At 42.4% G+C, this 13,961-nt stretch overlaps 1 protein-coding gene and 1 pseudogene across 1 annotated transcript in view; one reads left to right on the forward strand and one right to left on the reverse strand.

Moving 5' to 3' along the window:
• The window catches only part of IRAG1 (inositol 1,4,5-triphosphate receptor associated 1), a 161,387-nt gene that overhangs the window by 11,652 nt on the left and 135,774 nt on the right, over window positions 1-13,961 (forward strand). The window lies entirely within an intron of this gene.
• LOC129504983 (RNA-binding protein 7-like) lies at window positions 8,859-9,647 on the reverse strand (annotated as a pseudogene).

The following is a 13,961-nucleotide window of genomic DNA, read 5'->3' on the forward strand; positions in this document are numbered from 1 at the left end:
GTAAAGTGACCCCTCTGTGCAACCCTCACATCTTTAGCACATTTACTAAGTTCATGAACTTAGATGTTCCCCATCTCTTGAATGTTTCATTAGCAACAACGTTGCAAGGATGCTATTTCTGGATCAAAGTGTGGGAATTTCTCTATGGCTCTTATGATATCATTAAATTTTTATCCCAAAGGGCTGTAAGAACCATGCTGCTACTTATAATGTTTCCTTGTGTCTCTGGTAGGGTGAAAGGATCCCCAGCTTAGGATGCATACTTCTAGAATCTGTCATTTGAGATACTCTTCACAAAGTCTGACAGATCAACACATAAATATGGATGCCTGCAATGTGCCAGTCCCTGTGCTGCCCTGTGATGCCAAGGAGGCTGAACTGGCTCAGGTATCCAGCTTGGCTCCCAGCTCCACACTGCTGACAAGCGTGAGGGTCAGGGCATGTGTACAAAGCGTGGCCACAAACACTAGGGAATCCACAGGCCAGAAGTAGCAAATGTGTGGCATCTGTGCTCCACTCCTTTGTCCAATGATTGATTGTGGATCTTTCTTGGTGATTCCAGGTGCTTCTTCAGAATTCTTCTCAACACAGTGCTCTTCCAGGCAGTTATTAATCAATCAGATGGATTGAATAGGACATATTTTCCCTTCTCTTCTATAAGTTCAATCTAAAATGGGATTTAAATTTTTTTCAAAATGTGTATTAGATTAGAATATACAACTAGTGACATTTAAAATGCTTATCCAAAATAAAAAATAAAAATAAAAGAAATAAATAAAATGCTTATTCATATTCCACCAAAGGTAAATGTGTGTACTTGAGAAAATCTTGGATTGGTGTAAAGATGGGTGAGCAGAGGGGAAGCAAGTCCCCTGCCACCAACTTCCTGAAGGCTGGCCTTGGTCCCATCTGGTGAGCCCATAAGCTCATATCTGAGGTCCCAGACACTTGGGTGAGCAATGGTGGCTGGTTGGTAGTTGCTAAGAAACACTCAGGAAGTGGCTGGGGCACATCTGCTGGGCCTGGGGTACACTATCTGGTAAGAAGTCAGGGCCTGGAATCAAATAGGAAAGAGGAAGGTATGTTCTGTTCAGAGCTGTTAAAGGCCTTTCATGATCCTTGGACTTGAATTAGAAATAATAGGGACAGAGGAAACCCAAATGAAAGCCAGAATGGCTCTAAGTCTACAGCTGGGTGAACCACCTTGCCCAAGATGTTTCCCATTAGCTTCATTTGCATGAGGGCAGTTATTTTTCTTGTGGTTGGGCAAGAAGCCTCTTCTCTTCTCTACCTTAATCCCATCAAAGTCAGACCGATGGGAATCAGCTTCAGAGACCAGTTACTTCTGACTCAGGCAACATCTTCCCTGAGGGGCTCCTATGGCCATTCCGTAGCCCACCTTCTGACCAGCCCTGGTGTCCCTTTGAGCTTGAATTGAAGCCTTCTTGGTTTTAGATCTTGCATTTCTGCCCCTATTCTGTGCCTGTTCCTCTCCAGGCTCAGTTTCACATAATTGCCCATCTGTTTCCTATCTACCATGGGTTCTTATGGGCTTCTCTTAGTGCCCGGAGCCACTCACTCTGTAGAACTGTAAAGGAGCCTGTCAGATTCATGAATATTGGCCTCACCCTCCCACCTCCTTCTGCCAGCTAGGCCTCAGCTGTCAGCCCTTACGGGCCTGTTGGCTATCCTGGCTCCTGGGTGGCCATCCGGGATTTGCCAACTGTTGTCTATCCTGAGTGGCATGGCAGGAAGCCCATTGTGTTGACAACAGTGAATTGAACATGTCCACACAGACAGTAAAATAACCAGGCATAGTTCACACAAGCCCGGGACACATGATAGTATAATTCATAAGGATATCCCTCCGTCTGAGATAGTGGTAGATGGTGTAAAAAAGAATAGGGATTTCATAGGCAGCAGAGGTCAAATCTCGGCTCTGCAACTTAATAGTCTGGGCAAGCTTTTAAATCTTTCATAGCCTTAGAGTCCTCATTTGGAAAATGAAGATAAATAAAAGTACCTAACCTATTGGGTTGTTTTAAGAATTAAGTGAAATTAGTGATCATGACTTATAGTGAGAATTTTTAAATGGCAAGTGTATTAGTTTATTAGAGCTGCCATAATAAAGTATCACAAAGTGAATGGCTCAAACAACAGAAATATTTTGCCTCACAGCTCTGGAGGCTAGAAGTTCAAAATCAAGATGGCTGTGGGGTTGATTCTTTCTGCTGTCTGTGGAAATGTCCAGCCCTTTTTCTTTGGCTTGGAAATGGCCATGTTTTCCCTACGTTTCTTTACATGGTTCTCTCCCTGCGAATGTGTCTCTGTATCCAAATTTCCTTTCTTTCTTCTTCTTCTTCTTCTTCTTCTTCTTCTTCTTCTTCTTCTTCTTCTTCTTCTTTTTAATAAGGACACAAGTCATTGGATTAGGGCCCACCCTAGTGACCTCATCTTAACTAATTACATCTACAACAACCCTATTTCCAAATATGGTCACATTCTGTAGTACTTGGGTGTTAGGACTTTAACGTGAATTTTGGTGTGGTGTAATTCAACCCATAATAGTAAACTATCATTATTTGTCAGGGGGGGTCTTATAAAGCTCTGATTATTGATGGGATTTTAATGTAATTAAATGGTGACCATTCAAACTTATGCAGTGAACCTCATTCTACTTGAAATACTGTTGTATCAGTCACTAGTAGTGGTAGGTCTATGGGTGACCTTATAAGCCTCCAAGTTCATGTGTAGGAGCTAATTGTGAAAAGATTTTTGTTTTTCCTTTTCCCTAACCAGTGGTAGCAGTGGTTATGAGGTAGTGATGGTGGTGGTGATAAACTCCCAAGCGTCAGACAGAGTATACTTGAACCTGGTGTCCATGTTGGATCCCTAGGACTGAGAGCCAGGGCCAGATCCTGACTCTGTTCAATTCCTCTTGTCATATCTCCAACCCAAGCCAATATGAATGAGTTTCATGCTTCACAGCAAATTCCAAGATCGCTGGGAATTTAATCCCTACAGAATGGAGGAGAGGGTGGCCTACTATACTACCCTCTCTGTTCTGTAGAAAAGGTGGGCTTCTATGGAGGCAAGGTGTTGTTGTTGTTGTTGTTTTTAAGATTTTATTCATTTTTTCATGAGAGACAGAGAGAGAGAGAGAGAGAGGCAGAGATGTAGGCAGAGGGAGAAGCAGGCTCCATGCAGGGAGCCCAATGTGGGACTCGATCCTGGGATCAACCGCTGAGCCACCCAGGCCTCCCTGGAGGCAAGATTATAAGCAGTACCCAGTAGCTGACAACTGGGCTTTTTATGCCACACCAATGGAAGTAGGAAAGCTGAAAACAGAGGGATGTTGAGGTATATGTAAAGTGGGATGGAAGATCTTTCATGCCCTCCGTAACCTCTCCACACCCAAATCCACAAAGCTATTCACTGGAACCCAGTGTCATCGCTGATTCTCACTTCCCCTCCTCCAAGGGGAGCCATATTCAGGAAGTCTCTGCCCTGAGAGTGGGGAGCTTGAGTGTCTGGGATGCCCACTTCTGGCATTAATGTTTCAGTCTCTCAGCACCCCAGTGACCTGTAGTTTGGACAGTTGTCATGTTTGCTTCCCACCAGGTCAAGGCTATGCCTCTAAACATTGTGGTAGGATTTGTGTGGCTAGAGACAGTAGTGAGCCCTTGGTGTGTGGCCAAGCCTGGGGGCACTGCAGCTTTCCCTTAGTATCATTCTTGAGGGCGGGCTGGCTTTGAGTAAGACATAGGGACAGGTCTCTCTTTTTTCTCTTTTCTATTAATTATCCTAGAATTTCCTTTCTAATTTGATCTTTTAGCTCAGCTCAGTTTTGTTTTTTTTTTTAAAGTGTGTGATTATGGTTTTTTTTTAATTTTTATTTATTTATGATAGTGACACACAGAGAGAGAGAGAGAGAGAGAGGCAGAGACACAGGCAGAGGGAGAAGCAGGCTCCACGCACTGGGAGCCCGACGTGGGATTTGATCCCGGGTCTCCAGGATCGTGCCCTGGGCCAAAGGCAGGTGCTAAACCACTGCGCCACCCAGGGATCCCAGCTCAGCTTAGTTTTATTTTTTTTTCCTTTTTTTTTCAGCTTAGTTTTAGCAAATATTTATTGAATATACACACCATGTTAGCAGTTTAATACACGGTACAACCCTCAAGAAATTTACATTCAAATAAAAGTTTAAAAAGACAAGGAAAGGGGTACCTGGGTGGCTCAGTCAGTTAGGTGTCCAACTCCTGGTTTCAGCTCAGGTCATGATCTCATGGGTGTGAGATTGAGCCATGTGTTGGGCTCCATGCTCGGCAGGGAGTTTGCTTGAAGATTCTCTCCCTCTGCTCCTTCCCTCACTCTCTCTCTCCCTCTTAAATTAATAAATAAATCTTTAAAAAAAGGACAAGGAAAAATTCACTGAAACATAGGCAGAGAGAGAGACAGGGGTGGTTTTCTAGATGATGACAAGTGTTAAGAGGCAGAGAGAAATGAGAATTTACTTCCAACTAGAAAGACTTCATGGTGGAGGTGGTACTTGTCTTGGGCTTTGAGGGATGGCTAGAATTTCAATGGGTGCAGAGAGGGAGGAGGGCTTCAGAGTGGAAAGAATAGATTGAGAAAACATAGGAAGTTCAGAACATGTAGAGTATTATGGGAGAACAAGTGTTTAGGTGTGACTTGAGCGTGGGGTAGAGGGTTTATGTGGAAATAGAACAGGAAATGAAACTAGAAAGTTGTGCTTAGATTGTATAGAATTCTAGATGTCCCACTAAAGGACTTAACTTTTATTCTGTAAATGATGAGGATGATGTTGAAGATGTTTAGACCAAGTCAACAACCTGATCCAAATTGTGTCTTAAGAAGACTGATCAAGTAGCTTTCTGTAGTTATGGATTCATGTGGTAGAGGTTGAACGTGGGAGGGGAGGGCAAACTGGAGGCTGCTGCAATGGTCCAGACAGAGATGTTGGGGTGGGTTTCACAGGTTAAGAGTCAGAGTGTGTGAATGGTTACTTAGACCAAGATGAGCAAGAGAGGCTGGGGACCAGGACTGCCCCTCCTACCCCAGGCTGGACAGGCACTGGAGGAAGTGACACACAGAGGATTCTGAATGGCACATGTGGTGACCAAGGAGTAAGCAGCAATTGTCTCCTGTCCTTCAATATAGCATGAGTCTAAAATAAGTTGGTGGTGAGCATGAGGACAGGAAAGCCCAAGTCCACAACAGCTGGAATGGTGCCCTGAAGCCAAGAGTTCGTTATGGATCCTGCTGTGTTGTGCATTTTCACTGGACACTTTCTCCATTCTAGTCCATACTCAAGACTCTTGGGTCAGATCGGCAAGTATCTGGGCAAGCTTGTTTTCTATCTTATTCAGGTACTAGAGTCCAAGAATTGCAAATTCCACCCTCTGGCCTGATCCCTGTACCAGAGCTTCTTCCTCAAAGCCTCTCATGTTTTTCAAGACCCAAGCTTCGGTTGTAAGAAAGATATGAAAATACTGGTCCTGTGTCCTTGCAGGTCTTCTGAAATCCCTAGAGATGCTTCTTGAATCTCTTCTAACTCACTTTTCCATTGTTCTTTCCATGAGAATGGAGAGTGGGGGGCAGGTTTGGACAACCTCAGCAAACCCCCTATTATATTCCAGATGCACGTTCAGGCACACGGCCCAGGCCCGGACAGAGCAAGAGACCACCACCACCTCTTCTCCCAGAGCCCATGGCAGTTGGGCCCATAGTCTCCCATGCTTACTAGTTAAGTCATTGCTGGTTCTGCAGGAATGGCTCTATACTTATTTAGTAGCTTTGGCTACTCCACTTTACAGGAATACCCCCCACTCCTCAAATGCTGGACATTGGATCAGGTTTTTTTCTTCTTCTTTTGCACACCATCTGGAATTTTTGCACCTCTACCAACAAGCTGCAATATAGAGAGGTCTTGATTAAGCCTTTGGCCTTCTCCTCAAACAGGCTTTCCTAGGTCTCTGTAACTCAGTTGTCAGCAGGAGCCTCCTTAGTATTTGAACTCTGGAAAAGATTGCTTTCAATCCTCGATTCCACAGTCCAGGGAAGTCCAAAGTAAATCTGCCATGAACTCTTCTGGTGCTTCTGCTTCTGGGCTCTTGCAACTCTGTAAGCCATCCCGATTCAACCTGCAGGCACAATTCAGCCCTTCACTGCTGTCCACAAAAGATCCACTCAGTGAATATTTGTGAACCTAGCAGAGGGAGAGGGGGCATATCACACATCCCAAAGCTTTCTTGTTGGCTTCTTTCTCTTATTTCCATCATGTTTTCCTCCAGAGTATCTAGAAATCTCCTTTCTCCTTTACTGTGCAGAGCTGTCCCCCATCTTACTCTTCTCTGCCAGTTAACACTCAGATTGTTGATGCTCCGCATTCTACCCTGACAATTTTCCATTTGTTTTTCCCAACAAAGCAGTTCTCACCCTTGAAGGAATTCTAGTGGAATTCTAGTGCCAACTCTTACAATAATAAAAATTTTTCTGTCTGATTTCACACGTATCAATTTCAATGTATCACACTGAGAATTGGGGTTTTAAAAGTTCCCTCTTGCCATTAGGATACTCTTGGTGCAGTTTAATAGGAACTTAATTCAAAGTGTCCTAAGTGATAAAGACCATTATTATCTCACAAAATTAGAAACCCAGAGACAGGTTGGCTCCAAGCTTTAGGACTCAGCTCTGCCTCTTGATTCTGTCCCAAACTTGGCCTTAGACTGGTAGCAAGATGTCTGCTGCAGTTCCAGGCATCATAGCCAGACCCCAAAAGGTGCAGAACAAGAAAGAGTGGTTCTTTTACCACTTCTCTTCCTTTATAGGGAGGACAACTTGTCCAGAAGCCCCTCAGCAGAAGTTGCCTTCTCATCTCATTCGCTTGATTTGGTCACATACCTAAACCCACAGCTGGAAAGGGGAATGGGATCTGTGATGGCTCACATTAAGCAGAATCACCCCCCTGATGATGTGGAGCATCTACTGAAGCATGAAGCTGCATGGAGGATGATAAATGCCCAAGCAAAAGTGAGGTGCCTCCTGCACAGATAGAACACTCCTGTGCCTCTGCTTCCAGGCCCAGAATCATGGCTGGCTGCTGTCTCCTCCCCTAGCTTCAGTCTGCTCCTATAGCTGGTAGCTGGAGAGAGCACCCAGTAAAACTGAACATCTCCGCCTTAAAACTCTTCTCCCACTTCTGCACCAAGGACAAACCATCATCTTTTTGCATTTAATATTCCTATGTTTTGAGGAATTATTCTCATCTTTGTTTCCCTGTTTAGAACATACTAACAATGTTTTGCGAGTACTTGAACCATCTATTTTTTGAGAGAAGTTATAGGCATTTGGGGGATTCCAAAACTTTCATTTTACTTTTAGAATTGATTGAGGGGTTTTAGGGTGGGTTTTTTTGTTTTGTTTTTGCCTTTCTCTACTTAGAGCAGTGGTTCTCAAATTGCAGTGGGAATTTCTTAGAAAGCTCATTAGAAAAGATCGAAGTCTGCGTTCTACTACCTCCAATCTGAAGCAGAATCATGGAGCCTATATTTAAAACAAGCACAGTAGGTGATCACACATTGAGATTCACTACTTTAGGAGAAGGCATTCAGATCTGAGCCTGCCTTGACAAGTTAATTGGAGTGGGGCACAATTTCAATATCATGTAATTCTATTTTTATTTATAGAAAGGATTTTTTAATGTTTTCAATATATTAAAAAGCAACAGAGTACAAATGCTGTAGTTAATACTAAAAAGGATCAAATTTTTCAAGGAATGATTTTTTTTTATAAACAAGTTCTACAACAAAAGGAAAACTGCATCTTGATACACAAAAGTTCTGTAAGTTCTGTTAAACAAGATTTAAAAATTTTTAAGTCAGAAAATGTTTAAGACTAAATTCTTTCAAATGTTCAAACCAAAAAACAACCTGTACAAGCTTCATAATAAAATGTATCCTTGTACACATGTCCTGGGCACTTTGATAATGTTAAAATTTTTTAAATGTGAGTGATAGAGGCAGCACGTAAAGGCTTCATGAACTTTTTTTTTTCCTCAAAAAAGCATACTTTCAGTAAAACATTTTACCATTTTTATCCGACTATGCATTTACATTTGTGTGGGATTTATATTAACACTGTATTTTTAATGTAAAAAAATACATTTAGAAATATTTAACTTCCTGAGAGACTTTAGCTATACATCAAAATGATTTAATGAGCAAATTCTAAAATTTTAGAATGAGATAGCATATATAAATTTACAATTTTATGTTCACTAAGAGTAAAACTCAAAAGACCATGTCACAGAACTTACACTAAAAATTCTCTAAGAAGTCCTGTATGATTCATCCCCAAACTTTACCAATAAGCTAAGTAAACTGTATCACTGAAATTACATTTTCTCATTAACAAAATACCGATAGTCATTTCAGACTACCAAACTCGAATGTTTTCTATTATACACACCAAAATTTGATTCACTAACAAGAAACTTTTTGCAATACAAAAAGATAACAGATAATTAAAATATTTGCTTTATAATACAACTCAAATAATACATCCCTTCCTCAAGTGTCTAAAATGATTAGGAATGTGGCACTTTCTTTTGCATAAAACCCTTTCCTCTTCATAAAACCCTGAGGTGAAAGGTTATTAATGTAACAAAATTGGAACCGCAACTCTTATTTATGTATTAGACTAGCTATAGGTTTTAAAATTTTGATAAAGTGGCAACTTGTAAAGCTGCTCTGCACAGTTTAACAAAACATTTCCAGGCCAACTGAGCCAAAAGGGCCTAGAATGACCCTATAACAACATCGTCCTTTTAATACTTGTTAGTGTCGAGATGAACACCATTTTCCATCTCGGTTACTGTCTCTTCTGTTATCATAGTCATGGCTCCAGCCTTCGGGATTTCTATCTTCATAGAAGTAGTCATCTCTGCTTCCTCTGTAATGATGGTCAGACCCATGATCACTGTAACGCTGTTCTCAGCTATAATGTTTATCTGGTATATAGGGATGAGAATTCTGTCTGCCTTTACGCTGTGATGATGGTGTATCTTGGCGCCACTGGGAGCTTGAAGACTGGTTAAAACTGTGACTATGTGATGGGGAAAATCCTGATGGATCCAGGTGTGGAGAACCAAATTTCCCACCATAGGACATCTGTTTCAAAACACTGTTCATCACTGCTTGTCTCTGAAAATTTTCTGGAGAAGAGAAAGATCTCTGAATTATCTGTGCTGATGGAATCATATTATCCACAGTCCTTTCATACCTGCTAGGAGATGTAGAGGTAGGGCTTGAGTTTCCAAGATGATGCTGGGGATACAACAAATTGACATCCTGTGAGGCATGGCTACTTCCTGATCTAAACTGAATTTTGATTGGCCTCCCAAAAAGTTTGATTCCATTAAGTAGGTTCATCGCATAAGGAACAGACACTTTGTGCTTGAAATTCACAAATGCAAACTGCTTTGGTTTACCATCCTTATCTTTTGGGATTTTCACTTTTACTACAGGCCCAGCCTGGTGGAAAAGCTCGAAGAGGAGCTCCTCTGTCACCTTCTGTCTCCAGGTTGCGCACAAAGAGCTGCGGTCCGCCTGCGCCGCCGCCCCCATGTCAGCGTCGCCCCTCCCGCATGAGGCCGAAGGGTCTAGAAAGGATTTTGTTGAATGAAAACCAAATGTGATATGAGTTATAGGTTGTCAGGAGACTTTTCCTTTAAGTACATTCACAAATCAGAAAAGAAACTCTCTCTTGTAAAAGTGTCTTCCGGGCAGCCGGGCTGGCTCAGCGGTTTAGCGCCTCCTTCGGCCCAGGGCCTGATCCTGGAGACCCGGGATCGAGTCCCGCATCGGGCTCCCTGCATGGAGCCTGCTTCTCCCTCTGCCTGTGTCTCTGCCTCTCTCTCTCTCTGTCTTTCATCAGTAAATAAATAAAATCTTTAATATAATAATAAAAGTGTCTTCCTAGTTTTTGGTTCAAAGCATATGGCCATCCTTCTAAGACTAAACATTAGGATGCCATTTGTTCAGGTAAAATGATGATTGCTGGCTCCCAGTGCCAAGTGTGGAGCTGCTTAAGACAGTCTGGGCCTGGCTCCTGGAATATTTTCAGTGTTTAAAAATTCCCGAATTGTATTCTTCACTGATTTGGTTTGCTTCTTCTAGAAATGGAGACCTCTCCTTGTGAATCAGGACAAGTTAGTCTTGTTTTGAGCACTTGTTGCAGGATCTCTCACTCCTTACCTAGCAGAGCTGGAAGTTCCCAATGAGAGATGAACTTGAGGCAGGGTGGTAACCATTCTTGGCAGATGAGGAAGGGGCATGAAATCCAGGACACTCCAGAGCAACCTTGTCTTTTATAGCTGGACCTGAGCAGGTTTACGTTTCAACTTTTGGGATGTGGAGACGGAGAGTGCAGGTCCTTCATTAGTCAGGATCCTATTCCTGTAGTAACAGAGAGAATGTCTAAGAGAAAAACAGGCAGAAATAAGAAACCGGAAATGGATCAAATTAGAAGAGGAAAGGAGATTGAAGAGGCAGGTATCGGATCAAGGACCCCAGAGGGAGGCAAGTGAATGTTGTGATTTAGAGAGAACTTCGGAGTTATACATGTTTGGGTTTGAATCAGAACTTGGCCATGTATCTTTAGAAAGGATACTTCACCTTTCAAAGTCTTAGTTTCTGTAATAAGAGGGATAATACTACTACCTACTTTAAAATTCTTGTGTGGATTAAAGTAATTCATTTGAAGGGCTTACTAGTGGCTGTCTGGCACAGCTACCATTGATTGCATACTGTTTTTTGTTTTTTATTTTTTTATTTTTATAAATTTATTTTTTATTGGTGTTCAATTTGCCAACATACAGAATAACACCCAGTGCTCATCCCATCAAGTGCCGCCCTCAGTGCCTGTCACCCAGTCACCCCCACCCCCCACCCACCTCCCCTTCCACCACCCCTAGTTCATTTCCCAGAGTTAGGAGTCTTTCATGTTCTGTCTCCCTTTCTGATATTTCCCACTCATTTTTTCTCCTTTCCCCTTTATTCCCTTTCACTATTTTTTATATTCCCCAAATGAATGAGACCATATAATGTTTGTCCTTCTTTATTATTTTTTTTAACAAGTGTTTTTTTTTTATTATTTATTTATGATAGGCACACAGTGAGAGAGAGAGGCAGAGACACAGGCAGAGGGAGAAGCAGGCTCCATGCACCGGGAGCCCGATGTGGGATTCGATCCCGGGTCTCCAGGATCGCGCCCTGGGCCAAAGGCAGGCGCCAAACCGCTGCGCCACCCAGGGATCCCTGTTTGTCCTTCTTTAATTGACTTATTTCCCTCAGCATAATACCCTCCAGTTCCATCCACGTTGAAGCAAATGGTGGGTATTTGTCATTTCTGATGGCTAAGTAATATTCCATTGTATGCATAAACCACATCTTATTTATGCTTTTTGTTTTTGTTTTTGTTTTTTTGCATACTGTTATGACCATGGTCTATCTTCTTGATTTGGTTCATAATTGGTATGAACTGCCTCCACAACTTGGAGTACAACTACAATCATCTCCCTTAAATTTTCCAAGCACCCACATACCTGTAGGATGTCCCAATATTTTCTACAGGAGATATCTATTCCCTTGAATTTTCTAATAACCTTAGTGGCTCATTCAGTCCAAAGGGACAGTCCTACAGCCAAATGCTAGCCAGGGAAAGAACTCTAGAATCTCACTGGTCCAATGATGATGTTGTTGCCACTGTTTCTGTTACATCATATGGTGTCATAGTTGAAAACAGGTCCCATGTAGTTGTGGATCATTGCTAATGATAATGCCCTCATTGACCTAGCACTCTTTGTAGTAGATTGTCGCTACTGGGCCCTTCTCACAAATGGATTGTATTTCTCACTCTACTGCTGTCTGTCTTGGCCTTATGACTTGCTTTGGCCAATGAGGTGGAAGTCACATGTGCATCTTCTAATCAGAAGTTTTAAAAGCCATCACAATCTGCCTTTTCCTCTGCCTCACAAATGTCACTGTCCCATGTAGGAATCACTCCCTCAATCTGATGCTTGGAGTAAAGAGTTTGTGGAGAAGAGCTATAGCCAAACCACAGCCAGCATGTAACATGACTAAGATTATTTACTACTGTATGCTACTGAGATTTTGGTGTGGTTTGTTACTATAGCATAACCTTTTTTTTTTTTTAAGATTTATTTATTCATGAGAGAGAACGAGTCAGAGACACAGGTAGAGGGAGAAGCAGGCTCCCTGCAGAGAGCCCAATGCAGGACTTGATCCAGGAATCTGAGATCATGCTCTGAGCCCAAAGCAGACACTCAACCACTGAACCACCCAGGCGTCCCTACCTTAGCATAATCTTCTTTACCTGGCTGATATACACACCTGGGTCACAGGAGAGCCTTATATTTAGATTCTATAGTTATAGCTGTTTTAGTTCATTCATTCAACTCAGGCATTACACCCAAATCATACCACCATGCCAGGGTAGCTTAGTTGAGAGGGACCTCCAGCCTCACTACATGCTCTACTACAAATATATTCCTCCATGAACATGTAGGCTCTTATTAAAAGCTGGATTACCAGCCCACAGCCTCATGCTATATTCCTTTCTGGAGCATTTGGTATCCCTTCCAGACTGCAGATCCCAACAGGGGCCCTCCAAAGACATCAGGGAGGTTCTAATAATAATGCTCCTGCAAAAGGAATGGGTCAGGGGTCATTGCCCTTGCCTCCTGTGCAGATTTACCCCAGTAGACAATTTGGCAAGCAACAGGTATTTGGAAGAGGTAGTCTTTGTCAGGCTCAGCAGTTTCTGTTACAACTCTTTCCTGTATATGAGTGCCTTATACTTGCTAAAGGAAGTCAGAGTCACTCAGTTGATATTTTTTCTCATGGTAAGTGCAATATACCCTAAGGAGATTTGCTACTCCCACTTCTAGCCACAGCAGAGGTTTTTGTTTGTTTTTTTTTTTAAGTCTACATGTAGATGTTATATGGAGGCCTCAATGAGAAGGTCTGAGGGAAGAATGGGGGGCCACAGTGAGGGATTCTATCGCATTCCCCTTTTTCCTCTTCTAAAAACTCAAAGAATAGAATTGAACCCCCCAAATTAGAAAAATTATTCCAGTACAAAATGAAATGAAAATGAAAGGCAGCATCACTCAGGCTTTTGTGATGGGATTTGATATTAGCACAACTAGAGAAGGTATGTGGGAGTCCAAGGTCAACAGTGGATCAGGAACTGTGGTGGGTCTTCAGACTTTTGGAAGAATAAACCATTTCCCTTCCTGCTCTCCTCCACTGACCCTACAGATTCCCACTCTCTTCTTCGTTGGCCCCTTTGGCTGTATCCCTGAGATCCCATCCTGTTTTTCTTTGAGCTCTTTGAGATTTTAAAGGTTGGTCACAAGCTGGAATTGAGTCTGGTTCCATGCTTTAATGCCTTCCATTTCTTGACCTCTGGTCGTCCAAGTTGTGTCTTATTTAACATCAGATACTATCTTTTCTCAGAGCCATTCTGGTTCACATCACACTTTAATCTCACCATAATCCCCAACATCCTACATCCACATTCAAAGCCTAAGCAGGTTTTTTTTTGTGGGCCAGAAGAGGACAGCTTGGCTGCCAAAGACTGTGTGCATTCTAGAAGTTACCCATTCCACTGAGGCCCTTGTTACTCTTAGGGAATCCATCATCCGCCTATACACCCAGGGTCTATACACCCACCACCAGGAGCCTGCCTGACAGTTTTCCATTGCCAGAATGTTTTCACATTTACTTTAAAAAAGCAGGCAACATTCCTACCCAAGATAAATGAAACAAGTCCCTAACATCCCTCAAAAATAGTTTTCGGAGAATCCCAAACAGGCCTAGATGTTTTAGGAAGATGTCTTTGGTTTTTAATCCAGA

This window comes from Nyctereutes procyonoides, unplaced genomic scaffold (genome assembly GCF_905146905.1).
Source record: "Nyctereutes procyonoides isolate TBG_1078 unplaced genomic scaffold, NYPRO_anot_genome, whole genome shotgun sequence".
Taxonomy (NCBI): domain Eukaryota; kingdom Metazoa; phylum Chordata; class Mammalia; order Carnivora; family Canidae; genus Nyctereutes; species Nyctereutes procyonoides.